Source organism: Thunnus maccoyii, chromosome 24 (assembly GCF_910596095.1).
Source record: "Thunnus maccoyii chromosome 24, fThuMac1.1, whole genome shotgun sequence".
NCBI lineage: Eukaryota > Metazoa > Chordata > Actinopteri > Scombriformes > Scombridae > Thunnus > Thunnus maccoyii.
Genome location: NC_056556.1, coordinates 14,085,878 through 14,113,263, shown reverse-complemented (window position 1 = coordinate 14,113,263; position 27,386 = coordinate 14,085,878). Strand labels below are relative to the sequence as shown.

Here is a 27,386-nt window from a genome sequence, read left to right as displayed (position 1 = left end):
CCTCACAGCTGGAACACGATGCAGACGTGCCCGGTGGAATCAAGCAGTAGCAGACTTAAAATTGCATAATTTCCAGTGTCTAAAGGCACCAATAAATCATTTGTCACACTGAGAAGAGCAGACTCAGTACTGTAATGTATTCCGAAACCTGAATGGAATATGTCCAGACAGTCGTTGTGGTCTAAAACTGAGAAGCTTTGAAAAGACAGTACAACAACTTCAAGATTGGCCTGAGGTTATTGAGTACAGTCAGATGTAAGTTTGAGTTTTTGATCACAGGTTGCCTCAATGCACACGGACATAAAAAGTTGGGGATCTTAGGGTGCAGCACTCCTTATTAACAGGCATTATAAAAAACAGCTATAATCAAAATGTGTAGTAGTTAATTGATATTTACTTTTGCAGTTGATGATGCACTTGCAAAAGGTTTTTTTCCTTCTGCATGTGCACACAATTTAAGAGGTGTTTCAGAAGAGATGTCAAATCTCTCTAAATCAAAGTAAACAAAGAGGGCACGGGTCAGTTTCAACCACGTTATGGTCCATCAGCCAGATCAGCCCTGATGAAAGAGGGTAGAGTTCAGCCAGATACCGTAGCTAATTAGCAAGACTACAATCCACATAAGGTAATAAAATCATTGATTACTGCCACCCGGCAGTAATCATGTAGGCTATAGACCATTTTTATGGTATATTCAAGATGCTGTGGCTTAATTATACTTCTTTATAATGGCACTTCTGGGCTTGTGCTTTAGACTTAACTTTCATAAACTAAACTTTGACCTTTCTTGTCTTTCTCCTCTGTCTCTCTTACAAATTTTCACATTTGAGTGAAGTTTGAAAAACTTTTGTGTTGTGTAAAATATTTAAATTAATCCAAAGGTCATGAATGCTGTGCAACTTCTAATGTGACATCATTATATACAGAAATGTTCTCCTAGCACCCCCAACTTGTGTTGCTTTGTGTTCCTCCATCCCCGTCAATGCACCTATTTATTATAGGTGAAGCTAATGCATGAGATAATTTAAGGGGTAGAAGAAAGTAATGAGAAATTATTAAGCACAGCATGCACCTAGGTTTAACTCAGGGGAGGTGGGTGGGTGTGCAGGGTGATATGAGATGGTGCAGTGACAGTCTTGTGTGGAAAACATCTTTTAAGTTTCAGGAGTTGCCTAAGGACAGGAAATGACCCAAGGGTTCAGCGCAGTATTCACAGTACTGAAGGAAAAAGTTTCTTCATGTCAGGGAAATTAAAATAAAGTTCTCAGAAGATGGGAGAATATTTTTCTTTTCATAAAACTTTAAGCATAACATAAGTTCAAGGGTGTGCCAGGTAACATGAGGGTTGGAGAGGGGGGTGGCTCTCTTTTGGAGCCAATCTCTTAACTGATGACGAGGACTGAGTTGAACTGAGTTAAGCCGAAACTGAGCTGTCACTTTCCTTTATTATATAGACTGTGTTTTATCACAACAAAAAATAAAATGGAAAAAAATATAAATAAATGAATTAGACATGTGCACTTGTGGATAGAGAATAAATATATTGTGAATCTAGATTTAGAGATCACAAGAGCTGGCTTCCATGTTTTCCAAAGAAAGGGGGCAAAGCAAGAGAAAACTCTATTTCTGAGAAATAATTTCTGGAGTTCTGCTGCTGACATCTTAGAGCAGAAAGGCGCGATGCAGGGAGCTATAAGCTTTGTGAAGCATGGTGGTAATGTGGATCACCTTACCGTTTCATATAATTGATCACTGCATGGCAATAAGCTCTAAGAAAAGCAAGAGAAGACATCATAAACATCAGGTTCAAGTTAACATTGTTCTTATCTAAGCATTAATTATATCATCAGTAAAGCTGACTTCTCCTTTATGCTAAATTACACAGAGCAATTTAACAGTTACAAAGACCAAATTCCAGCTTCTTTTTGCTCACCTATTTCTGTATGTTTTTTGACAAAGTTCAACCTCAACATCAATAATGAACTCCAAACAACAAACTAAATGCAAGTTGAGGTTTGTGTATAATCCTGTTGATTATGGGGGATTCCTGATGTATAATATTAATGCTACTTTTTTCGAGCAGGCCATGCCTGGGCTGAGGATGACAGGCTCAAGATTGTCTATGAGTACAGTCAAATAAGATTGCTATTAAGCCTTAATTTTTTATTTAAGCATTAATTTAATACTTTAAAAGACACATGTGCATTTTAGCGTATCAAGTCAAGTGAAAATTTTGCAATGGGATGGGGGGGAGCGTAGAAGAGGGAAAATACACTAAATAAATACATACTAATGCTACCCTTGTCACCACCAATGCTACTACTGCTAACTACTATTGCTACCAACACTGCTACTACAAGCTCACTACTAATGATAATAACAATAATAATAACCAAGTCAGGGGGAGTGCTGGCTGCATGTCTGCCCAGGCCACTGGCAGTGAAGTGGGATCAGGGCATTGTAAGGGAGCACCAGAGCGGGTCAGCAGGATCAGGCCGGCAGGGTCAACGGGATTATTGTTTTCCTTTTGTAATTATTGGTATGAATTTTAACTTTTCAATATTACTACCATGTTTTAATATTTATTTGATATTTTTAATGGTGATTTGTGTTTTATTTGTGTTTATTTTAACTGATGTTGGTCCAGCTTTGGGTGACTCCCAGACCCTTATAGAAGGGAGCTGGCCCACTGTAGTCTTACCAAACTGCTCCCTGAGGAGGAGGCCTGTTTGTTAGGGACTGACAGTCACATTCAGTTGTGGTATTGGTTGAGAGGACGACTAAGGTGACCCAGCATTCCTTCTCCATGCCGCCCGTCCTAGAGAGATATATCAGAGTGCACCGGATGAAGCTCCAGCTGCCAGGGATAAGGCGGGGCACGGCCTTGACAGTTCCCATGTAGTTTAATAATGTTATGGTGGCGGGGGAGATTAGAGAGAGAGAGAGAAAAAAAAATGTTGAGGGCGTGAAGGGGTGACTAAATAAAAAAAGAGTACAAGAAAGGGAAGAAGATATACAGACAAATACTGGTAAGCAAAAATTAAAAACAAAATTTAATAAATACATTGGACATTGGAAATTGTGGGTGTATATTTTCAGGTTTTCATAATAATAACAGTAATAATGTCAAAAGTAATAATACTGTTAATATTGTCAAAAATAACAACAGTAATGATAACAATAAAAAGTACTGTTTTTATTGCCCCTCACTTCATTTTATGTATGTATTTATGTATGTATGTATGTATGTAAATTTTGATAGAAGTGTAGGTGTAGATACTGATACCAATGTGAGTATGTTCAAATTATGTTTGGTAGACAGGCAAGAAAAACAACAAGTTGGATGGAATCAGGTTTCTAAGAAATTAATGAGAGATGACCAGATGGACTGGGGTTCTGTTGCTGTATTTTTGATGGAGGTGGATACATTTTCCATAGAGATGTAATCTAAGAATAAGTTTTCCCAGTGTACAATATGTGTGGTGTTATTTCTAGTTCATGAGGATAGTTTTCTTGGCGATTGTTAGATTCATGTGGAGTAATCTAATGTTTGTTTTGTTCAAGTTGATTATTGATATGTCTCCTAGTAAGCAGAGTGAGGGGGATAATGGGATGTGGCAGCCCATGAAGAGGGATAGTGACTCAGTGATTTCTTTCCAAAAGTGTTTAATGGGTGTGCAGTGCCAGGTGGCGTGAACATAGCTACCCAGGCTATTTTGCATGCAATGTGAACAGATTTCTGATGAGAATCCCATTTTAAACATTTCACATTTCAACACTTCACTGGGCAAAATTTTGCCCAGTGAATTTTGTGGAATATCTAATACTGTATGAGTTGTAGGTCAGCATTTTTGGTCATGAAGCAGATGTTTTTTGCAAATTTGGTTCCAGACACCAGCATCAGGAGTGATGGATAGGTCTAGTTCCCATTTTATTATTATTAAAAAAAAGAGTTGATTTGAAAACATACAAAATCTTTTTTTATCTTCTGATTTTGTCATTTTTTTAAGACAAACATAATTTTAAGATTACAAGCTAAATGAGATTACCTAAAAAAGTGTTTGTTTTTCAAATTCAAACCCACTCCACATAGTTATTTTAAGTGGATCTTCATCTCACTAGTTGGTGCTACAGATGAAATTATGCTTGACATTATTTTGTGCAGGGTGGAAGAGATTTAGAGAGAGCGAGTGGGGACCTGTGGTTGAACTCAGGCCTATTGTCAGATTGTTTTTCCGGTGATGGATGGGAACTGGCACAGCTTGGAACTGACATTCATAGTCCGATACAGTCCATAGAGAGATGGCTTCCACTGGGGCATAAATCACACAACTGTTGCCGAGACGCACGGCTAAGGCCCTTCAGAGGGCCATTTCAGAAGCAAGCAAGCATGCGTGGGCAAGGAGAGAGAGAGAGATGAAATGATGCAAAGACAATAGCAAAGGCTCTCCTAAACTGTTCGATATGCCCAACAAACTTCCATTTACCATTCAGAATAGCAGAGAGGGGCAGTGTACCATTCATTTTTATTATGATTTAGTTTATGGGGCTCAAGCAGGTGATATTATCCTCAGAATGTGAACAATACAAGCATAAGAGACTGTTAACCTTAGCACTCTGTTCCACCACAAAGTACAAGAAACTACTAATATAGGACATTAAAGTGTGAATGATTAGAAAGCAACTCAGTCACATTTTTCCAAGAAAAACAAACAGATCCAACTGTAACCGAGACACAGTAAAGAGAGATTAAAATCCAACTGGTTGGGATTATCTGTTTAAAATTGCTGGTGTATAAATACAAATGTGTATTTCTAGGTGTACTGCCTAGAATAGAAGAGTTGTACCTCTTAATCCATAATCATCTGTTGCTTGTCAGCAAATTCGTCATACCGTGTTCTTGTTTGGTGAAGGGGATCACGCTGTCTCTTTTCCCATTCTTTTTACTGTATTTCTTTCTTGTTTCTCTTGTTCAAACAGAATCTCAGGGGTTGGAGTGGAGGATGTGTCCGAAAAATTTTGCAGCATCCTAAAATAGACAATTCAGAAATTATGTTCTCTATTTTCCCTTTCTTTCCTGCTTCTTTTCTGAACTGCTTTTGTCACTATTTGTGTGAATAGCTGAATGCAACACCATGAATGGCTTCGAGGAGAGATTGGGCACCGTCATCCTCATTTTATGATTCATCTTGTTTTGCCCCTCTCTATGAAAACAGGCTTTTTGCTAAGTGTGACCATTCAGAACAGGTGTAAACACTTTGGCCTTTAGATGTAGTCAGACAACACACTGTACAACCACCTATTCACTGGAAGCATACTGAACCCTTTACAAGGAAAATACTGGCAGTTCAACAGCCTTTGGTGTATACTAAGACCAGATCCAATCACCTGTATCCTTTCACTAGGTGGTCTTGCCAGATGTTTTATGTTTTCCTCCAAGCATCCTGAGATGCATTTGGACTCAACATCAGTGATGTAACCTGGGGTCACCAGGTGTTTCGGGGCCTTTTAACATCAGACACCCTCATCTAGGTGACAGAGCCAGGGTTGATCAGGCCCCAGTTTGGTCCACAGACCACTCATCTTGATCCACAACCATCACAATAACCTTTTCTGCACCATCAATGAGTTTTATGATGGCTCCTTTCCTGTGGAGTCCTGTGATACTGAGGAGCTTGAAGGTTCTGCGTAGGGCATCAATGAACAAATCTCATCCACTGTCTTCCCAGGTGTCAGTCTCTTCCTGCAGGGCCACTTGCCTCGCTGTTTCAGACATCAGGACCATGTCTAAGTGTGTGTGTAAGTGTGGTCTCTGATGTCTGGGAATTTGAGCTGCCTCCTTAGATCAATCTTCAGCTGCCAGACCTGAGTGACAGTAAGAAGCCCACTTGATGATCTTGGCTTATCCCCTTCCTTGACAAAGCCAATGGCCTTTCTCGCTGGGTGCAGTTGTTTGCGGCTGACAATTCTTGTGCAGATGGCATCTGCTATTGTTCTCAGCACACCACTGGTAGACCCCCTCCCACAGGACCTTCAATATTCAGGATATGTGGATTCACTTCTCCGACACAGTGGTCATACCTCTGTTTCTGCTAGAACCCAGCAGAAAAGGTTGGTTGAACTGGGAAAAAAATGCGCAGTGGCTCAGCCTTCCAGAGCTCTAACCAAGTAATGAGTAGTTACATGTGTAAATGAATCAATCCATTTATATGACAACCGTTACCTATCCTAATACGTGCATGCTGTTCCAAGATCCACACTAAGCCAACCATGCATACAAGACATGCATGCTTGGCATCCTGTATACTAATTTGTAATTCATATGAGCAAAACAGGATTCAGATTTCAATCCAGCAAAACAGAGACACGTCTGATGACCAAGCGCAAAAAAAAGTGTTGAAATCCAATCAGGATTCAATCTAGATACATTTATTATTATATAACCACATGTGAATGGAGTCAAATAGAAGACATATAAAAACTTAGTCATCAACACTGTTCAGTCAGTGTCTGATGAATTGTTGCAGACAGCTACAGACAAGGATTTACCTTAAAATAGCCTCAATTTTCCAGAAATTCTGTACAGCATTGCAAGCAGCTTAAACACCAAAAGGGTTCCACAGTGGCCCAGGTCAGAAACAAATATCAGAGGAGGAAAATCCATTATTGGTCAAGAGAATTATGTCTAAGCAGTTGTCAAGTCTCTAGCCACTTTGCAACAGTTGCTATGGCTAGTGACTTGAAACCCCCATTGGTGCACAATGGGATATTATCAGAGGGTGAGAGGTCATTATTTGCCCGCAAGAGCTCATTGAGAGCTGCCAGGCTACAACGTGGGAGCTCAGTCTCTGCGGAATATTTTGCACTCCGAGTTAAGTCAACTCTCTCATGTTCTACTCTCTTTTCTCTTTCTTCTCCCCTTCCCCCCCCTTCAAATATGACACACTTTCTCATCGCAAAATGTCAGCAGTGTCTCAAGAGAAGAAGAAGAAGAGGAGGAAGGCTGTTGTTCTTCTTCTCCTTCTAAAGATTAGTTTGGTTAAGTTCAGCCTGTCTCAAAGGCAGGCGGGCTGCTCAGACTCTGGGTCTACGGGGAGTAAGAGGGCGAAGAGGCAGAGCGAGAAAGACAGAAAGGAAAAGAAAATGGGGGTGGGGGGGGGTTGGGGTGAAGCAGAAATGGAGAGAACAAGCAAATAGTTCAGGCAAAGCTGGCCTAGGGAGCCCAACATGTGCTTGAGAGGTTTGCTAATAGGTCATTGTTCTTTATTGCCAAGATGAAAGCAGCTTGAGCAAGCAGAGAATGTCAAGCCCACTTGTTCATTTGCATAGCTGACTATATATTATCTGTGTGTGTGTACACCAGAATTAAGATGTTAGACTGAGATGCTAAACACACACACACACACACACACACTCATTCCACCGTCTGCATGACTCTGGAGCATGCAGTCATGTCCATTCAGACACTTGCTGCATACTTTACACTATGTATACACACATACAGTGCATGCACATACACACGCAGACATTTAGGGTGCTAATGTAAGCCTGAGTGTTCTCTCAGCTTAAATGGTGTCAGCGATGGCTCCCACCGTGAGACACAAATCTGGTGGCGCTCATCATCTGGTGCTCCCATCTGTCAGCCTGAGTGTGCCTGTGTGAGATAACGTGGAGCGTGTGTGTGTGTGTGTGTGTGTGTGTGTGTGTGTGTGTGTATGCACATCAAGGTTATACACAAGACTGTATACTATACATATGTGTTGTATTTATGTGTGTAATAGATATAAAGAAGGAGAGACTGTGTGAATGTGTATGTGCGTACGTTCAGGGGAGATAGCAAGAGTGTGCAGATTTCCGTGTTTGTGTGTGTGTGTGTGTGTGTGTGTATGTGTGTGACTGTCTCTCTTTCGCCACTCTCCCTTTGGCCAAACCAACGTGCAGGCAGATCTGATATATAATTCAGCACTTTACATAATGCGGCCTGCCCCAGTTTAGAGAAATAAAGACTGATAACCCTTTAATTCTTTAACACACAGACACACACGCGTACACATACTCAAAACAGACACACACTGACCCACAAAAGCACACACACACCATTCAGAAGATGTAGCAGGTGGGCAAATGGTCGTGCCAGTTGACTTCAACTGTTGTCAGTGTGGGGGTCAGTGGAAAGTGTACCTCTTAAAAGGCTAATCCAATTTTTTAGCGCCTGTAAAAAAAAGGTTATATGTGGTATTTTAACATCAAAACAACTTATTTTTAGATATTATATAATTACAGTAAACAAATGAGGTTGCTGAGAAGACTGGCAGCCTGTGCCAACCTCTACACGCCATGCCACTGAGTCAGGCTTAATGGGATATCTGCTGGATTTATTCACAGTACAAAACGGGATGAGGGCAGCAAAAACATGCAAGTTATCAGCATTTCGGGGAATGCAGTCAAAGGAAACCAAGAACATTCAATCAAGTACTGTACTTACAGTATAAGGCTGATGATATTATATATTTTTCCTATTGTCAACAATTCCCATGAAAAGACCAAAACTACCAATGAAATGTTTTGTTTTGTTTTTTTTAAATTGTGATTAAGTTGGGCACTGTAGTTGATTTTGACTTAACCCCACATACACCATTCTGTTCTGTAAATACTCACAAGCACACAAAATGTGTATTAATCTGCAGCGGAAAATAGTCCCCAACAAATGCATAATTCAGCCGTGTTTGAGTAACATTTGTTAAAAATGCCTGGCTTTTTAGGAAATTACTTCGCCTTAAAAAAAAGGTAGTTTTTAAAAGTGTGTGACTTTAAAGAAGCATTTGCCATTGGCAGACATAAATCTTCTCTGAACCTCTCACCATCAGCTTAATTGATGCAACTGAGCAATTGGCTGGCTTTAAAGTTAAATTGAATGCTTGAAACAGTAAATGTGCTTCTGTTCTTTTTTGGAATAACTCTGCTCTTATGATACTTAATTAAACTACTCACCGGTGCGGATGCATCAGTAATACTAACAGAGGGTGTTCTTCATATATGCATGGCATGTAGCATGTTTACTTTTATACTATTTGCGACTTAAGTAAAGGATTCAAATACTTCTTTCACATGTAAAGTAACCCTAGTGTGTGACACAGCCATGTGCCTCAAATACGGTCACATTTAATTAGAGTAATTATCTCAAGGTGTAAATTAATTTAACAATGATGCTTTTAAAAATGACTCAGTGGTTGCATCATCAACCATTATCTTCTCAAAACAGATGATAAGAGATGTAGAATAGTGCATAATAAAAATGTTTCACTCAGTGGAAGATAAGGTGCATCCAAAAGACTGGCGCTTTTTAACTGTGACTATTCACCTTTGAATTTGATTGCTTCTTAACTCACAGCAGTATTCAAGAACCACTTGAATGTTTGTGTGAGCATGTGTGTGCATGTGTGAGCATGTGTGAGCATGTGACAGACAGTATGCAATTAAGACCTAGATGATTTCTTGCTCTGCAAATTGGACTGAGGAATTGTGAACAAAATTAGTTTTATGTTGTTAGAACGAGTGAAGCCTTTCTTGACTGCTCACAATGTCCCATTCTCCCTTTAAATACAGGGAGGTTAGCTTAATTAAACTAAACTTGGAGGTGTAATTTTGATTGACATTTCTTTTAAAAGCATTAGACACAGCACTTGGGGCTTGTTTCCAAGGTAACCTGTACACCAGTTTGTGTTATTTCCTCTCTCTTTTAAATATTCTTATTGTGAAGCATGTGTACAGCAATAATACAGACTTCTGTGGAGTGGATACCCTGCCTCATTTCAGATGTTTAACAGCAAAAGACAAACAATACAAGGGAATAAGAAAGGCCAAACAAGACAAAAAACAAGCAAACAAACAAACAAAAATAAAAACCCAAATACAACACCATGGAGCACACAGATCAAGTAACTTAACCCCTCCCGACACCTAGGAGTGATAAAGGCGACTACTTGTGCAGCGCATCTTAACTGTCCGTCCCTTCCATAGAGGAGATCATAGGTCTCCAAATCCTTTCAAATTCCTCCAGTCTGTCATTAAGGATATGTCGGATTCTCTCCAGGTGGAGGGTATCAGTCAGTGTTGTTATCCAGGATTTAAAAGTCGGTACATCTTTCTTTCCTCAGAACAAGAGAATAAGTTTCTTTGCACAAAGGAGGACAGGAGATGATGCTGAGCGCTCTGTATTTTTAGAGTTTCCGAATGCGCCCAGTATATCCAAAAGTGAATCGGGTCTTATTTGGATTTGAAATCTTTGAAAAGAATGAAAATATTGTTGAATTGTTGTAATTTAGGGCATAATGCATAACTATGAAGTCAATCTTTCTCACAAATTGGTGATATTTCTGGGACGATATTATGCAGCTTTACCTTTGAGTAATGCAACATGTGTAAAATTTTAAACTGTTTCAAACAGTGCCTGGCATTAAGGGAGCAGATATGAACATATTTCAGACCATTGTCCCAGATGTCCTTTGCTATTTCTATCCCCAGTTATTTTTCCCAGTCCTTTTTTATACAGTTCATATTTACCTATCCATGATCTTGCAATATATCGTATATAAATGAAATTGCATGTCTTTCCACTATACAGTCTCTCAGACACTGGTCCAGCTTTTCAAGTGTTGGATCTTTACAAAGTGTCTAATCTGGAGGTATCTAAAGAAATCTGTCTTTGATAGCTCATATTTCTCCTAAAGCTGCTGAAACGATGCAAACGTACCCTGAATGTATAAATCCCCGACGCTATACAGTCCTAATTCCTTCCATTGATCAAAGGCTCTATCCATAGTTGAAAGAATAAACTTTGGATTTGCTGATATCAGTAGTGTAAAGGATAAAGCTCTAAGCTTAAAATGTTTTGCTACTTGTCTCCAGATCCGAATAGTATTACGACTAATCAGGTTGTAATTATAACATACTTTTTTGAGATGAATGGGAGACATTACTGTAGCCCCAAGCGAGTAGGGTAGACAGTCCTCTCGCTCCATATCCAGACAGCTGGCGAGCACAATCGTCTCATCCACCCAGTAGGAGACACAGCAAATGTTTGCTACCCAATAATAGTGCATAAAATCTGGTAGGGTCAGCCCCCCACTACCTTATGCTCGCACAGATGACCCCTACTAATCCTATGGGATATAGGAAATTCTAATTTCCCTATCACGGCATATAGATACACAATCAAAGGCCTTTTCTGCATCTAAACTCAAGATGAAGATACCCTCCTTAGCGTGTCTGGGGTAATACATGACAAGGCATCTGAAATTATGAAACGAGTGTCTGTTCAGGATGAACCCTCTCTGATCAGGTGTATCAATTTAGCCATATGAGGACTGAGTCTTCTAGCTAAGGACTTGATTTTCTGGTCGGTGTTTAATTGTGACACTGGTCCATATGAACCTACCTGCTCTAAATATTTCCCTTTCTTTGGAATAAGTGTTATAGTAGCTTCATTTCATGTCGGTGGTAGCATGCCGGCCTTAAAAGTTTATTTGTACATCCTCTGCAGATGTGGGGATATGTTGTTGAACTTTTTGTAAAACTCATTGTATAGCACCTCTGGCCCTGGACACTTACCATTTTTGGGGGCAATTAATTGTTTTTATCATTTCCTCACATGTAACTTCCGTCTCCAAGCAACTCAACCGAGGAACAACCCATAACATTTGGGTTTTTAGCGCTGTTATTGCTGCGTCATTTTCAGCTCTTCTCTCTCAGTGTAGTTGTAACCTCTGAGATCTCGGCCTCGATTTTGTTACAAATCTCTGAACTGACAAGCATCAGCTCTGAGTGGAGTGACGCTATAGCCTCCAGCATGTTGTTGTGGTCCACTTTCCAAGCGGCCTCTCCAGTGTTTCCTTCTTTAGTTGAGCCCAAGACTTCATTTGGGCCTGTTTTGTCATTCATGTCAAGTTTTTGGCATTTTCCCACAGGTTTCTTCTTCCCTTCGCTTCCCCAAAAGCTTTGATTACACCCTCGGTAAACTTCAAGTGCGTTCAAACCGCTCATTGCTCGACAACGCCCCCGTTTCTGTTATTTCCTCTCTACAATATATTAACATGCACTAAATTTAAAGTAAAGTAAGAGTATCACAGCACATCACAGCAAATGACATGCTCAAACATTGCAGTCTGTCTTCTCTTTCTGTCCTGCTGTGGAATCACTTGAATATGTTATGCACATACACTATTTGTGTCTGTATGGGGTGGATATGTGACTAGATAATTGGCTGCTGGTGTGCATGTGTTTGCCCATGTATTTTCTAAGAGAAAAGAGAACGTGTCAACAGGAAAACACACAGTAGTGGGCACACAAGTGATATGTGAAAAATGCAAAGGAAACACCAAAGCAACAGGCACTTTGACAGCTTTGCTGCTAACAAAATTCAAACCTCTATGAACACCTCTCTTAGTGTTATACAATCCAAATAATGTTTTATTCATTTCCATTCTTTTTATATAGTCTTCAACTTTCATCTGTGGTTATGTGTGTACCAAACCAGAAATGATCTCATGCCTTCATCTGTTACAAAATGCAGCTGCACGGCTTTTAACAAATACTAGAAAACAAGATATATCACTCCTATTTTGGCTTCTCCTCACTGGTTGCCAGTCAGTTTTAAAATTGATTTTAAGATTTTACTGATTACCTTTAAAGCACTTCATGGCTTAGCACCCACCAACATTGCTGAGTTATTACTCCCCTCCAACCCAGCGTGCAGCCTCAGATCAGCAGGCAGGGTCCTTCTGGCTCCTAAGTTACGGCTCAAGACTGAAGGTGACCGGGCTTTTGCAGTCAAGGCCTCTCAGCTCTGGAAGATTTGAGGCTTACAGAATCAGTGACATATTTTAAATCACTTCTTAAAACTTATCTTTTTAGAAAGGCTTTTATTTGTTACCATACTTTTTTATTTCCAACATGTCTTATCTATTTTATTACTACTCTTGTTTCATGATTTTATTAGTATTTCTAATCGTATACTAGGGGTATTTTATTTTGTTTTATTTTAATCTGTGTATTTTAATTAGTCTTAGATTTTACTGCTTTATTGTAGAACTTAAATGTTTTTACAAAGTAAAGCACTTTGTAACTTTGTTTTGAAAAGTGCTGTATAAATAAAGTTTATTATCATTATTATTATTATTATTATTATTATTATTATTATCATTATTATTACAATCAATATGTGCCCTTTTTCGGCTGTGAAAAGAGAAATTGGGTAACAATCAGTAGTTTTTGCTTAGTCATTTAGATGTTTACTATACTTCTTATATATTATATATACTCGTATAGGGACTCTGGGAAAAGTTAGGCTAAGGAATATTAAAGGTGCATCTTCTTTTAGTATCTGACTCTGTATATTGTGCCATTTTCAGTCTCCTTAATCTCCTTGAACTATGTTTTAATCCGGTGTTTAAGAATTTTGTGGGCAGCAGTACTCAGAAGGTATGTCCTCTGTGACTATTCTGTTAATTGCATCTCATTTTCTGTCTCTGTTCCTGTGGTGGGCCACAAGGTTCCATCTTAGGCCCCCTCTTATTTTCACTAAGCATGCTGGTGCAAGCATATGTTATCTCTATCAACTGTTACGCACACAATATAATATATAATATCCGCATATAATATCCCATTCCTTCATCGTGATGGTGACAATACCTACCACGTGATAATGGGATGATCATGGTCACGGTCAAGAAGAAGAAGAAGAAGAAGGAAAAAAAAAGCAATAGTGATGCGCAGTTGGAAACAGGAAACAAACATCGATTTTCTTTGTGAAAGCCTGATGTTTGTTGACCCAAACATTCCGCCCGACATCCTCCTCACACGTACTTTGTCACTCTCTAGTAACGTCACCTGATTTCCTCCTATGCTCAAGTTATAATTACTACAGACGCTAGAGGGCTTTGTCACTTGAACATAACAAATGTTTTCCATGCGAGTACAGTCTCAAATTCCTCTACAAGCCAGCAAATCTCTCCTCCTACTCTCCTTGAATGTGTGGGTGACGCCAAGTCCAAGATGTCACACACTTATTTTGAACTGAATTTCATTCTGTAATACTTAGGAAGCTTGTTTTCAAAAGTGCTCTGTGAAGTAAGGTTATTATTGGTATGTTTGGAGGAGAATACAGCCAGTTCAAGTCAGTAGTGGCTCTTATCTGACACAAGGCAGTGGAGGGTAGAGAGCAGAAAGCTTGTCCATGTTCGACCACATGGAAAGATTCTACACACAATGAAATCACCAAGGTCTATTTATCACAGTGACACACGTATACTTTCATGCAGCTCAACAGCCCTGAAACCCACAGCGTAAAGCATACAGAGCCCATACTTCACCTTATGAGTTCTGAATGGTATACATGCATGCTGCAGTGAGCATGTGCACAAATGAAAAACAAACACGTGCATCCGTGTGTATCGACAATAACAAAACTGCACGCCCTTGACATACAACCAAGTACATGCACAGAATGAAAATTCAAGCACACATGTTCTTTTGAGGTGCAAGAAAGGTCAAAATGAGCTTAGATTTGGTATTAATGGACATTCTTAGCCTCACTAACCCAGACATTTCAATGGGTTAGAGGTATCAACTGTGCACCTAGAACAGACTTGCTATGCAGGTGATTGGATTTGCCTTTAACTAGTTCTCACACAGGTGCCAACATGACAGAAAAATGCTTTATTTAGGTGAAAATCCAACTGTTCCTTGAATGACTAGCATTTGCTTTTGCCTCCAATTATCAATCCTGAAAAACACAGCTGCTCTTTTGAGAATGTTTGTCCTAAAATATCCACCAACACATTTAGTTTCTACATAAAACTGGCACAAATCACCTTCATGAATGGCCGTGTTAGTAATAGTAGTAGCAAAGTGCTGAAATGGCACTTCTGCCCAATGCTGAAGAAATTCTATATTTGGAAGTGTAAACGATTAAATGATGTCATTGCACAAGGAATCCCATTGTGATTACAGTGCAAACATTTTAACTGTTAGAAAGCTCTGATTGTGTTTGAGTAGTTTAAATGAAAAAAAGGAGTAAGGCATCAAGAATATGTTGTGTAATCGACCTGGTGTCATATTTATAGTAGATTATTCCTGCATGTGCAATGCATGCAAATGTGTTAACATCCCTCCCCCACGAATCCACATGCACGCTGTCTAATACTGTACATGATACAAACATGCCACGCATGCACATACTGTACGCACACACACATTTGGCTACATTGGGCCATATCCACATATGGGCCTATAATCTGGTCTCTCAAGGTGTTTGGACTTATCTTTAATTCAGCAGGGGAACAGGTCTGCCAGCTCCTTGATTGCTTAAACCACATTATCCCTCCACTCTGCATCCTAATGAATGTCCACCAGGCGACAAGATGTGTGCATGTGTGTTTGTATGCCTGTGTCGTAGCGGCGCTGAAGGTATGTGAGCATTTGTATGTGCGAAGAGTGTGTGCGTGCACGCCTGCTATCTGGAGTGTGTGCGCGCTCCTTTTGCTCTTGCAAGTATTTGGACACACATCACTGCGTTCCCTGGCACGCCTTGAATCTTCATTATGTTTAGCCGCGGGGCACAAAAACAATTTGTAACTTCACAAGGTGATGTGGCCACTAAATGGAATCTTTTGGGGGCAACGGCTCGTCTGCCATACCTGCTCCATCTACCTCACCATGCTAAATGGTTTATCATAAAGACAGGATGTTAAAATGCCCTCTGAGCGCTTCCCCCCCACCCCCTCACACTGCAATGATTCTGTATAGTCAAAACAAGTTCATCTGGATATAGCCAGGCGAGGATTTTACAATCAGCTTCAAGCTAGTTATTTTCTTGAGCTTGTCACTTTCCAGTTGAAAAGAAATATAGAAAATAAAAATACAGCCTTGTGCCCCTGATGCAGCTTGGCATGATACTGAAGACAGAGGCAATGCATTAGTTTCACAGCAGGAATAGTCCTACAATTTCGAAGGACCTTTCATAAATTAAACTTTATTATATTCCCAAATAATATGGTTCTTTGACATTTTTTAACACATTTTTCATGCTGTATTTCATTACATTTTCATCACCACTGCTACATGGTGAGGCATTGTTTCTGTATTGCCTGGAACAGAAATACATGTCATAAATATTTAACAAATACACTTAAAAAGACAGACTTTTTAAACAGTGTTAAGCCTTTGGGTTGACATTGCATGACATTTGAAGGCTACACTTTCTGTGTTATAAAGATATTAAATGCTGAGCTCCAGGTAACGATCTGTTCTCCACCACAAACATCCAGCATTTTGGAAATGAACTCTTCATCCATTACTATGTAGTTAGTGATAATTAGCTGTACCCTCTTCCATTCCAACATTTACTAAATTCTAATTTCATGCTTTCAAGAACAAGCTTTAATTTCCCCCAAGTCGTCAACCACAGCCACCCCCCGGAGAGACATGTTCAACATTAATGCAATTATTACGCAGGCATATGCTGCAGTTGTTATTTTGGCACTGCGAGGCCCTGTGGGCTAATAGGCCTGTCTGTTGCCCAGATGCTCATAGGAGAAAGATTTTGCCTTTGTGTGTGTGTGTGTGTGAGGGACCAGACAAAAGCAGAGTGCTCAACAGGAATAGTCGGCCCCTACCAGGTGTGATTGCGTGGTGCATTCAGGGGCCAGCTAACATTCCATCCCATCTGCATTCATCCCCCATAATCCCCTCCACTGTTGTTTCTTTCCTTTAATATTATTTTCCTTGTAATTAATTTTGTTTGTGACCCAGCTCCGTCTCTATGCATGTTACCCGCAAGTACTCGAGTGTGTTTGTGTGTTAGGGTGTGTGTAGGAGGGGGGGTATGCTCTCTGAAAAACCAGGAGGACTTTCTCTCGCACATACAGGCACATTAGTCATGTTCTCTCTGTCTCCAAGATGATGATCAAATCAAGTCCTGTGCCTCTGCCCATACACCCCAGCTTGTGCATGTTGACAGTAACCTCCCACAGTACACTCCCAGCCCAAGGTGACGCTCACACACACACACACACACACACACACACACACACACACACACACACACACAAGCCTGAGGTGACACAGATGACAGCTCAATTCTGGGTGAGTCAGCTTGACTGTGTCCTTGCCCAGACATGAGAAGGAGGCGGTGTGTGGCGTGTATCATATATGTGTGTGTGTGTGTGTGTGCGTGCGAGTTGGTAGGTGGTGGTGGTGAAGAGAGGTGCAAAGGTGAAGAAGTAAGTGCGAGAGAGAGAGATAGAAAGAGAGAGAGACAGACAGGGGAGAGAGACAGAGAAGAGAGGGAGACAAGCAGCAGGTGACCTTGGGACAGTCGTTTGTGTGTGTGTGTGTGTGTGTGCGTGTGTGTGTGTGTGTGTGTGTGTGTGAGAGAGCACGTTTGCAGTGTTCAGAAGTAGCCAGCGGGTGACAATTAATACACTCTAATTTCACAGTGTGTGTGAATGTGCATGTGGCCATGGAACAACAAACAGCATTATCGTGGTAGGACATGTTGGACTTTTCCATGGTGTGAATTAATTGAAGGGTGTCAGCGCTGGCAGAAAACTGAAAATCTTCAATGAATGTAAAACAAATTTCATCCATATTCAAACTAGTGCAATATAATCAGAAGTATCTGCTGCAATTCATGACTGATTTTCAAATTCCTGTATATGAAAAAAAGTTGTGAACGCAGGAACCCCAGAGACTTAACCCAAGATGAAGAAACAACATTTTATTCCACTTCTTGCATTATAAATTGAGCTAAAAAAATACTGCATTTGTCCCATCTGGGCAAAATGTGCTGAAAGTAACTGTGTGGTTGCAATTGCAATTTGGCTGCATCGTTTCTAGTAAGCAAAACCAATTTTATACTAGACCTCCGATATTGGTTTGGGTTTCTAAATTCATTTTTAATGATATTTTGCCTTTATTAGATTGCCAACAGTGTTGAGTGATGGGAAATACCAAATACAAATGTCCTTGCCCAGATTCCAACCCAGTTACTCAGTATGTGCCCATGGGCTTAGTCATCAGAATTTGACAGTGCTGACCTTTAAGACCAAAAGGTCTTTCATATTAGCTATGCTACATCGTCCAATTTCAAATGAGAAGCAGCATCAATGGAGCTCTCCATTTTCGAATCTATTTAGTCAGAAATGAAACTTACCAAAACCAATGGTATCCAATGTATGTGCCACATGTTACATCACAAAGCTTCAAGTACCACTTGAAGATGTACTATAGAGTGTAAAAAATAATGGACACAGCTACTTTTCCACTGTCTGGTGTGACCAGGCATGGGTATTTCCATGCATGTAGTTGGGTTCATTTGTATGGAGCCCGGGAGGGGACATGGAAGGGGGAAAAAAATTGAAAGTTGAAAGAAAAAAGATGCACTTTTGCAAGAACTTGCAATAGTTTTTCATTTTATTTAGGTCAATTTACTTCCAGTCAGTTCAGATTTTTTTTTTTTGAGATTGGCCTCAAATATAATAAGACAGTAAAACAGTGCTTGGTAGTAGTCATGGTTTTCACATAAGTGGGAGACATCTGAAGAGAATACTTAGCGCAAAGGGACACTCATCGTAAAGTGTATTCTGACCTGGCAGTCCTGGTTGAATTCATTAGCAACCAACTGCAGTACTCTAGGCAGCTTCACGGGTACTGGTGAATGTATGCTAAATGCAGAGAACATGAGGAAAGAGGATGTGAGCTTGGTGTTGAAGGAGGTGGATCCCAGAGGAGTGTCATTAAGGCAATCAAGATGTCTCAGACACAGGAGCTACTTCTCTAAAGTGCTGAACTTCATCTGGCACCTGGAAGCATATGATAAACTGAAGCCATATGGCGTTTGTGTCAATGGAAATATTGATGGTTTTTCAAGGAAAATATTCTGGCTTAATGCCTACACAACAAATAGCAACCCAGAGGACTGCCCTAGAGTTGTGAGAGGTGATCTTTGAACCGAAAATGGCTATGTTAGAGGCTTTCAGCATTTCCTCCTCCCCAATCACCCAGACGGCACCCTTGATATTTACTTGGAGGGAGCCAAAACTGCCGATCAAAGCATTGAATATTGGTGGGGTTTCCCTTGCAGCCAGTGTGTGGAGTTGTGGTTATCCTTGTTTGCAGACCTCAGAGACAACAGGTTATTTGATGGTGGGTTCCTGGACAAAAGCTCCCTTCAGTTTTGTTGCATGGGATTCATCCAGGTGTGTTAATGAATTATAGTGTTTTCATATGTGTATGTGTGTGTGTGTGTGTGTGTGTGTGTGTGTATGCGAGTGAGAGAGGAGGGGTAGGAACAGAAGGAAGAGAGGCAGAGAGACAGCGAGAGGGGGGCTGACTGAAGGAAGGGAGAGAGAGACAGAGAGGAGGAGGGGGGCAGATAGAGACAGATGGAGAGGAGAGAAAAAGAGGAAGGGAGAGACAGAGACGAGAGGAGGGCAATAGAGAGAGAGAGAGAGGAGAGAATGGAGGGAGAGAGTTAGAGACAGAGACTTTTACTTTACACCACATTATGAAAAAAATTACATTATCATCTACTTCAACATGAACTGGTAAGTTGAAACAATAAATTCTCAGGTATTATTACTGCAGCTCCATCAAATCATTTACACAAAACCCCTCCCTGTCACACACATACAGACACACGCTTAAGCTATGATAAGTTAAAAACTAAGGACCAGTGAACCATCTTCCCTCAGTAACCATAAAACCTGTCTGATCCCCCAAAGAGCCCTTAAGGAATCCAGATTACTGGTCAGGGTGTAGAAAGTGTGCTCTATTCTTAGATGAGCCGCAACCAAACCCTTCAGACTATGCACCACATCAGTCCAGCCCTGACTTAACATCTGATTCTTCATGGTCTTCCAGATCGCTAGCTTAGCTGTTCCAAAAAAAAAAAAACAAATAAATTGAGCCTTTAGGCCCAAAAACAAACAAGGAGACAGAGAATTCATCCCCCAAAGCTTCCACCCATTCCTGCAGTACTCTCAATAAGCCCACTAACAGAGTACAAATGACCACTAAATGCTCTAATGTTTCCCTTTGAGCACAGAAAAGACATCCCTCTCTAATACTTGGGTCCAGGTGAGTTCTGTGTCTGTTTGTGGCTACTGCTCCATGTATAATCCTCCACTGGAGGTCAGCCATCCATTTCTCAATAGGAGGCTTATACAGGACCTTCCACCTGTCTTTAGGGGTACAGTCTGAAACAAAAACCTCATTCCACCTCCACTTCTTGACTTCAGCCTGAGAGTGAAGGTCCAGTGCCTTCACACAGCTGTAATAAAGCTACGTCTTCCCACAAGAGCTGAAACTACCCAGCGCTGGTGTTTTCAGGGAAAGAAGCAGTGCGCTCTCCTGTCACCACTCCTTAACAGCTGGACTGACGATGAGGGAAAACGTCAGCTAGAGCACGATTTACTGCAAATGCTCTCAGTGGCACAGACAGGGACTGCCAGACTTCCTCTACAATCCTCCTCAGCACTCTGGAGGACCTGATGTTAGTGATGCCACAAAGCATTTCCATTGTTGATCTTGTGAGATGGCCTAATTTAACAATGCCAACCTCAACAAACTTAGTCCTTAATGTAGCGGAGGAAAGCGCGCTATTTGTAAGGAAGTCATTATAAAACAGCAGCTCCTGACATTCCCGGACTGGGGTCAGTGGTCTCTGTGATCTTCAGTGTCTGCCAGGCGTCAACCGCCAAGCTGTAAAAAAGGTTTAAGTCCAATCAGGTCAGCTTCAGATGATCTCAGCAGAAAAAATCTGTTTATCCAGCCCAAGCCGGCCAGCTTTCCTGGGAAGCAGCCGAGCGGGAGCCAACCAGCAGTGACCGCAGCCGCACAGCAGACTCTGTGCCATCTGTAGTCTAAAGGCCGCAGTTCTGGACAGAATGTCTATAAGTCCTTGTCCGCCCTCTGCCACAGGGAGATACAGGGCAGACACCCTCAGCCAATGCTGACCAGACCACAAAAAGTTCACCAGGAGCCGCTGCACCTCTTCCACAAAACCTGGTGGTGGCACTAAAACAATGAGTCATTGCCATAGAGATGAGGTGACCAGGTTATTGACTATCAGAGTTCTTCCCCTGTAGGACAGCTGGGGAAGCAACCATCTCCATTTAAGACACCTTGCCTTCTACCTTCTCCAGCACTCCCTCCCACCTCCGCCTTTGAAAGTCCTCACTTCCTAAGTACTCCTAGGATTTTAAAGCCCCTCTTGTCCCCACCAAAGGTTCTCAGGAAGACCAGGAGTGCTCTCCAACCTCCACTGACCCACCAAACAAGCCTCACTTTTTCCTCAGTTAACCCTGCCTGGAGAACCTTTTTCCATATAAGACCAGGCTTTCTTTTAATTCCTGAACATCTCCCTGATCCTGGATAAACACAGAGAGAGGAGACAGAGACATAGAGGAGGGGAGGGAGATAGAGAGAGACAGAGAGGAGGGTAGCATGGAGGAGAGAGACAGAGAGGAGGGTAGTGAGGAAGAGAGAGACAGAGAGGAGGGGAGGGAGGAGGGTGAATGCTATAATTTAGTGCTCTATTTAAGATGATATGTGTGCACAGTTCTTCCTAAATGTATTTCTATATTCTTTTTTAACAGGATGAGTTGGATGACACTGCACAGGTTTGGGACTCACACACCATCAGGCTATTGAAAAACATGAATGTCCCCAGGGGTCAATCTGATTTATGCATTGCCTGCGACTCTTAAGGACAAGAGATTTCCTTTCCCCAGTTGAGGATGAACGTGTTCAACTGTGCAAAAATAAATGTGTCTTTACCCTGACCATACTGTGCAATCTGGATGTATATGAACTATGCAACATCTTTATGGCCTAGTCCCATCTGAGTCCTCCATGTCAGAATGTGAACTTGTATATGCACCCATGAGAGGCCATCAGTGCATCTGTGTAAGTCAGAAGTATTGTGTGTGAGTTGAGCTGCGAAGTAGGAGGAGCTGTTGGTTCCACAAGTATTTTTCCTTGCTGTCATTTCTCTTTATCAAGTTTCCTTTTAATGATATTCTCAGTGTTCGTCAACACAGAAACACAAGGGCTCCTGTAAAATGTTACCATGCTATATGTTTATGTTTCACAATATTTCATCATTTTCCTAAGAAATATGTCTGTTTGGCTTGATTTATGGATCAAAATACAACACCAATGATCCTCAGCCGGTGTTGCTTAAGATATAAAGCCTATCAAAAGTGGAATCCAACCTGTGTCAAATTCAGAACTAGTACTATTATAATTAGTCCATTTATCACTTGATCAACTGATGGGTAAGTAATGTAATCATTTTGCCAACTATTAAATTGTTACTATTTAGGCAAAAATGACAAGTTACTGGTTCCAGTTTCTGAATGTTAATATTTTCTGTTTTCTCAGTCTTTTATGATAGTAGAATATCTTTGGGTTTTGAACTGTTGGTCAGACAAGACAACCCCCCCCCAAAAAAACCCAAAAACAAATAGAATGAATGTTATCTGTTGTGCTCTGGGAACTTCTGATGGGCATTTTTAGTTGCAGTCCTATTTAAAGCGCTATTGTTGTTAGGAACAAACATGCTGTCATGTTTACTGAATTCATCTGAAACCAACCTAGAATCTCAAGGTAAACTTATTCAGACTGTTGAATGTTTCATAAAGTTTCTGTAGACAACAGTTCTGTTGAGGTTTTATGAACCTGTAAGATGACGCGACGATGATGAAATACTACTTCATCGACATCACTCCTCACTTTCGTGAACATTTGATGGCATGTGTCGTAGAACTGGGACACAACAATCATCTCTGTGAAAATTAATAGGACTTCTACTACTTCTAGAACAAAGTAGTACAAACATCAAACGTCATGTAATTGACAGAGAAGCACAGTGCAAATATCTGTGTATGAACATCCTGTGTTGCCAAGCACTGTTATGTCAGAGAGGGGTAGAAAATAACAGCACAAGCGATTGATCTTTTTGTCAACAGTGTGGGAATATTTTTATTAATAATTATTCTGTATTGTTATCCAGTGTGAAATCCTGGCCTGCAACCCTAATTAAATTTAAAATTTGCCTCATCAGAATGGTTTGTTAATCAATTAAGATCAACTGAGAACTTTCAAATATTAAAAAATGCCCATTACATAGAGGTCTCTTCATGACAAAATGCACACACGTTCTATTTCTAAAAAAATACTCTGTGATGGCATCAACTTATAATGCGGTGCTGAGTTAAGACAGTAGTAAAGAAAGTAATATGTTGGAAATATTATTTATACATTCTGAAGGCCAGTTGAGCATATTATGGCTATTAGAAGCTGCTCTTTTCAGGCCACATTTCATACAGGCCACATCAGCTTGTAGACTTTGATCTCACAATAGGTATCCTCAACATTAGCTTTCAAACAGTGTTTTTCCCTGAATATTTAAAAAGTATGACTCTTTAACACCTTAACACCCACAATTAATTCACAATTCTACCAGTGATGGACAACTCTGTCTTCATTAGCAACAAAAACACAATATTAATCTCAGCCTCAAAGCTATGTTAGGGTCAAACTGACTGAAATGAAAGCAGTCATTTTCAAAGCATATTAAAAAGTAAAATACTCCACGTGAAAACTGTGGTAATGTACTATTGCATCCACGAAAACAGAATTGCAGACTGTTGACCACACGGTTCAGTGCATTCACCAAACCGAAATTCAGGTTAAGAACTTTAAGTACACAGTACTTCAAGGATAGCTCCACAGATATGAGCAACAGGCCTTCTGTTGAGCCCATTTTCAGCATTAAACTATACCATAATTTTGTCAACACATGACAGAAGAACCAGTGCAGAAACGCTTTGGTTGTCAGCTTTAGTTTGGTCAGCATTTTTCACATAACATTGGAGTTGGTTAAAGGCTGCCTGTTCTCTCTCTGAGACAGCACCGCATTTGTTGTTTCAAACTGTTGCAACACTCTTTTGCCTGTGGCCTTCTTTGACTCACAACACACTTTCCTTGTCTGACAGAGTCAGCTGTACAAGTACCATGGGTGTGGAGAAGCGATCGACTATATATTTTGGCTCTTGGAGGATGGCTTTCTTGAGCCATTCTTTTGATGGCAGGCACCATGTTGTTCTTTGGAGGTAGGAAATGGGAACCCTTCCTTGTGAAAAAGGTCGAGCAAGTCCTCTTCATCACTTTCCTCCATTGTTCCCTGGAGAGCCTTCTCAACAGCTGATCTCTCAACAGGAGGGAGGTAGTTGAGAAACGACATCATCAGGATGTCTACATCAACTGAGTCAATTCCATGGATGCGGGCCAAAATGAAAGCCTTTGATAGCCTCACTGGCATGACACCATGGTCTAGTAATCCCTTCACCCAGATCCGTCCAACTGCTTGCCATTCAGCCTCAGAGAAATCTGGCCTTAGCCTTGGAACTCGCTCTGTTTCCTCTTCACACAGTTAAAAAAATTGCTCCCCCAACACAGTGTAAACTTCCCTTGACAAAGCATCATCGACAGCATTTTCATTGAAAAAATCCATCTTTAAAGTCAAATTCATTATGCTGCTGTCGATAAATACAGCCAAAAGATCTTCAGTGACCTTTATCCTGCAAATTGATGCACAATGAGGGCTCTCTGGATTTCCTGAGTTGCCAGATGATGTTGATGGGGGAAGTTGGCTAATTTAAAGGCAAATCTTGTGGTAAGAAATTTCAGTCCACTGTCCTGCTAGAAGAACAAAACATACACATAACAAATAAAAAAGATGAATGAATGAAGCAGAGGCCGGAATACCCTAACTTTTAGTGTGTTTGTGTCAAGGTCCATATAATATTGGATCCTATGTTTCCCATAATGCAACTCAAAAGCATCTCTTCATAAGACCCTCTTTCAAACTGCACAACTCCAGTTTATAACACAGACTTTCTATTCAAAATTTGTTGTCTTTAATCCCAAGTTAGATTCACAGGTCAGTCTCTTAATGCTTTGCTCATAGAGACTGAGGACAATCTCCCAGATTTGTGGTTAAAACTGGGTGGAAACAATTAGAAAGTTAAAAAAAAAAAAAAAAAAAAAAACCTGCATTGCTGAACCAATCCAAAGTCTTCAGGGAGGCCCTTCATATTGGGGAGGTGACATGCAGTTCACGACAGAGGAGAATGGGGGGGGGAAGGATCATTTTCCGTAAGACATGTCCTTGACAAAACGTAAAGGCCATTTGTTTGCTTGCGACTGTTTTCACCGCCGTTCAAGCAACTACCGTGCATTTAGAAATCCCCAGACTTCAGTAGGTGGAGATCTCTAATTGTCTGGTATCGCAAAACTAAAGCCAAGTTAACCCTGACAACTTCAGTATCACACATCATCACAATTACTTTTTCAGACCTGACAGAGCTCCTCCAGAGCCTTGCAGGACATTATTCAGATGTTTTTACAGGTTGAGTACTGGAGTATCAGATGACTGACTTTTATGTGCAAAATTGGTAGAGTTCCCCTTTAATAGACCACGATGACATGCCTAGGTTAGGTAATCCATCACAGTGAATAAATAATGAATATAACCATATAAAAGATAGAGCTCTTCTTGCAGTAATGCAGCAAAAAGCACAGACTGATTTGAAAGTCTTAAGTGGTGCATTCAGGATTTTTTTCTTCTGGCCTTGCATCTAAAGTCAATGAATATAATTTCTGTCGGGTGATGTTAAATTCAGATTACCACTATATCTTATTCAAGTGGATGGTGTGACTCAAAATAGAGGTATTGGTCCGTGTCTGTATGTCGATGTCCAATATCATGAGAAGCATGATGTGGATTTGGCAGCCTCCACCAGTATATCATCACTTCAACCATTATCTATGAAAAAAGTTTTCCTCCCCAATTGGAACTTTAAACTGCAGTGTGATTAAAAAAAAAAGTTTTGATAGAATGATTGTGACATGATGTTCACTGTGCTGAGTTGCCTATCTCAGTGAAGTGGACTTTCATACTAAACCAAAATGATAGCACGTTCAATTGGTTAAATGAACCACATCACTGTTGGGCTCCATAATACTTAGCCTTAAAGGATAGGTTCACATTTTTTGCATATTTACACAACAGTTTTTGATGGCTGTCTTTGTTCCTCATGTCTGTGCTTGTTGTAAAGGATCTGAGCTGCAGTGAAGGAATAGTGACACAAAGAGGAAATTCTGAATTAAAATGAATTTGGAAGATAATTTGATTTGATTAACTTAGACTTCTGACTCCTCTTATTAGCTTTAGCTGAACTTCACCATACATTTTTTCACAAAATGATAACTGTGGATTTTGTTTGCTATCTTATACATTTGACTTGCATTAGGAACAAATCTATTCACAGCTAGTATGGATAGTTATAGTAACCGAAAACTGTGAGTTTAAATATGGGCATGTGAATATTTATTTAAGATTGATTTGAAAAACAGTGAATCTACTGTTTGACCTGACTTCCATAATTTTAAACATGAGGGTCTCCTGTCAACTGAAAATATCCTTTTAATACCATCCAGATGCACAAGCTGCCGCGCCTTCAGAAAATTTTATGCTAAATAGCTCCATTATATCACATCCCTACATCATCTACAGTTATGTAAAATCATACAGTAGTTTAAAGGATGTGTTCAGGGTTGCTTGCAGTGATGAATCTTACCTGTGCAGTTTGCACTGCTTCCTCATGTGTGGACTGCATATGTAGTGTAGGTAGGCCATTATCTGCAGGCAATGGGAGTTGTAAATCCTGCAGAGGTACTCCATTCAGCTCAGCACTCTGAAGGATGAATTAAGAACAAAGTATTAATTGATAGAAGACACTTTAACCCAAAAGTCTAAGATTTGATTGTAGACTGTAATTTATAAAAGTCTCTCTAAATGAGTCTTCTAGATCAGCCTATCTTCTAGATAAAACCAGGAACATTCATGAGATAGTTGTAAAATTCCACTTAGATTATGAGAAATGGAAAAAAGACAAATCTCTTAAATTTCAGACAGAAAAATATAATAAAGTCACAAATCAGTGTTTATAAAAGCTGCCACACAGTCCCAGGAATAAAGTCAAAAGGACTCGGCTGACTTCCATTACTACAGCACTACACTATTGCTATTTGTTTTTAATGCAAGTTGTGCATGACTTTGCTATATCACTATACACTAGAAATGGAAGTCCAGGAAAATCTTAGAATTTGATGTAGAAATTTGATATAAAAAGGGAAAATTTTGTGAAAGCCAACATGTCTTGCTTAAGAGAGTAAAATTATACATCATCTTACAGTGGAATTTCACATGTTTTCATCAGCTCTTGCTTGTTTTTTTTTTTTGAAATTTAAAAGGTTCT

The 27,386-nt window shown here is 40.3% G+C and overlaps 1 protein-coding gene across 10 annotated transcripts in view; it reads right to left on the bottom strand.

The window, feature by feature from the left end:
• LOC121892073 overlaps positions 1-27,386 on the bottom strand; it is a 280,491-nt gene that overhangs the window by 64,850 nt on the left and 188,255 nt on the right. For 7 of the 10 annotated variants that reach the window (XR_006094287.1, XR_006094290.1, XR_006094286.1 and 4 more), the window contains one exon: positions 26,706-26,822. The exons of 2 other annotated variants lie outside the window; for them this stretch is intronic. The gene's annotated coding sequence lies outside the window, so the exon portion shown is untranslated. Of the gene's footprint in view, positions 1-4,893; positions 5,030-26,705; positions 26,823-27,386 lie in introns of all 10 variants that reach the window. One more of the 10 variants, XR_006094292.1, reaches the window with a different exon arrangement.